Here is a 2,672-nt window from a genome sequence, read left to right as displayed (position 1 = left end):
ATATTTTTGTCTCAATTTTATCAAGTCTATTATTTCATTTTTTCCTCCTTATTTTCTTACCCATTTTCTGCTTACTGAATACCTAGAAATTTTTGATAGGATGATGGACATCACTGGCTCTGAATTCTTTTTTTGTTTGTTTTTAAGTGCTTTAAAGTTATTTCAGAAGTCAGTTAAGTTACTTGTAGATCAATTTAGTACCCATGAAGCTTGACATAGGCTTGTTTCAATTAAAAAAAAACTTTATTCTAGAACTAGTTTGGGCTCTTTATAGAATGTCAAAGGCATTCAAGATTTCCTTATGGGTTGTTTGTAATACATTTCTCCTATGTAAGTTCTAGGAACTAATTATTTATCTTAAGTTTTCAAATATTTGTTCTTTGTCCAGCTTCATGAAGTCTTATCTTATAAATTCACAACTTTTATACCCAAAGACAAAAGGTTTATGCAATTCTTTGAGTGGCTTCAATGTGTTTTTCTACATGTTCCAGTCACTTCTGTCTCCCAATACTCTTACCTACATCTTCTCAACTCAGCAAAAAAATGCTTTGCTTTTGTACATTTCCCTTCCTGAGCCATAAATTAGAAAAGTCTAAAAAGTCAATATGAATGCAGGGATCATTTCATTTGTTCCTCTCCTGTCCTAAGTAATAACTCAGAAATACTTGTCAAATGTTCAAGAACATTATATTTTGGCCACTTTAAAAATTGCTTATGGTCAGGTAGCATGCCCAATATAAGTTATTTATCATGGCCAAAACCAGAAAAAACTATTTTCACTTAACTGAATTTTCATGAATTTTCAAAATCCTGGAAGCAGAGATTTAGAAATATCAAGAGAAACAAAAGAAGAAAATATTCATGAGAACAGATGCCTAGAATATATTATGCACTCAATAACACTAAGTACTAATATTCTTAATGTTTTATGCCTAAGAATGCTTGCATCATATTCAGAATACCAAGGAATATATTCAATAAGAACATTCATAAAGAATATATCATCTTTGACATATACAAAGAATACATTCAACAAATATATTCTAGTTATGTAAATATTCTTCAAATGATTATATTCATAATATGAATAATGAAGGAACATGTATAATATCTTGGAAGGTTTGGTGACAATAGGATAGCACCATAAAATTCACTGTAACTGAACAGCAAAGCACACCAGAAGGGAAGGGGAAAGATAGGTGGAGAGTAAACAGGTTAAAGGGCTTATTTGCATGGTAAAGGGTAGAAGTGGACTTTTAGTGGTGAACATAATGTGGTATGTACAGATGTTGATGTTGAATGACGCACACCTGAAACTTAGAGCATATAGCGTGAGCAATGTCCCATTCATAACATAAATAGCAAAAGTAAATGGCACGCTGTCCTCTTTACCTCCAAACACAAGCAGATGGGTACAACCCAACAAGAACTTAAAATCTGCTTAGTATCAACATCTGTGCAGGAAGAAACAGAAGGAAGCAACAGGAAATCTGGCAAACCTGAAAACTCCAAAACGACTAACAAGTGTTCCATGGAACTCTCAAAAGGCCAATCTGAAAATAGCGCCTAAAACTGGAAGGGATTTTTGCATGCTCCAGTAGTGGGTGCATTTAAATGAGCCCATACTGAGATCTGGAGGGACTGCAGCAGTTTGTACATTATGAACTCTCAAAATAAACCAACCAAAGCTCTCTACAAGAATAAACTGCTAGAAATCATACCCAAACTAACCAGAATAGGGACAATAGTGATGAAAGAAAGAAGAGGTACAAACCAAAATAAAGCACAAAATTCAACAGCAAGACATCGTGTATTTTAACATTTTACAATAGAGTGTTCTACAGGTATGAAGTTGTGAAAAACAAGCTTGATATAAAAGTGAACACTAGAAATGAGATTGAAATTTGTATAAAATTATAAGCAAAGATCATTTTCCTATGGTAAATACAGTGCAAACCACGAGGACATGCTGAATTAGTCTGCTCAGGATGCCTTAAAAATACCATAGACCAGGCCCTCCCTGGTGCTGCAACGGGTTGGGGCACAGCACTTTGAAGCTATCTGCAGCCACTGTGGCACGAGTTTGATCCCTGGCCAGGGAGGTGATTCAGAGGTGACCCACATGGCACGGCAGACCTCTTCTGGCCCACCCACTGCTCCCTTCAGCAGTGGACTTCATCAGTCTGCCTGTTCTGTTCTCCACTCTGTCTCTAGTGAATCCTCTCACCCCCAGCACCTCTGGCTTGTACCCAGTTCTGTGTGCATAAATAAATCTTTTTTTAAACAATACCATAGGCTTGATGGCTTAAAGAAATTTATTTTCTCACAGTTGTGGGAGCTGGGAAGTCTAAGACCAGGATGCCAACATGGTTGACTTCTGGTGAGGATTCTCTTGGCTTGTAGAGAACTACCAAGTCTATATATCTTCTCATGGGAGGAAGTGACCTCTAAGTCCTCTTCACTTCTTATAAATGGCACCAACCCTAGAAGATTAGGATCCCACCCTTATGACCTCACAACCTTTATCCTCTGGAAACAATCACTGAATACAGTCTCCTCAGGGAGTAGGGCATCAATAGATGATTTAGGGAATTCATAACACATGTCCACAAATAAGTGAGTACTATTATATTACTTCAAAATGAACTAAAATACATTCAAAACTGGGGCAG

This window comes from Condylura cristata, unplaced genomic scaffold, assembly GCF_000260355.1.
Source record: "Condylura cristata isolate star-nosed mole 26May11 unplaced genomic scaffold, ConCri1.0 scaffold00025, whole genome shotgun sequence".
Classification (NCBI taxonomy): Eukaryota; Metazoa; Chordata; class Mammalia; order Eulipotyphla; family Talpidae; genus Condylura; species Condylura cristata.
This window is presented reverse-complemented; position numbering follows the sequence as displayed.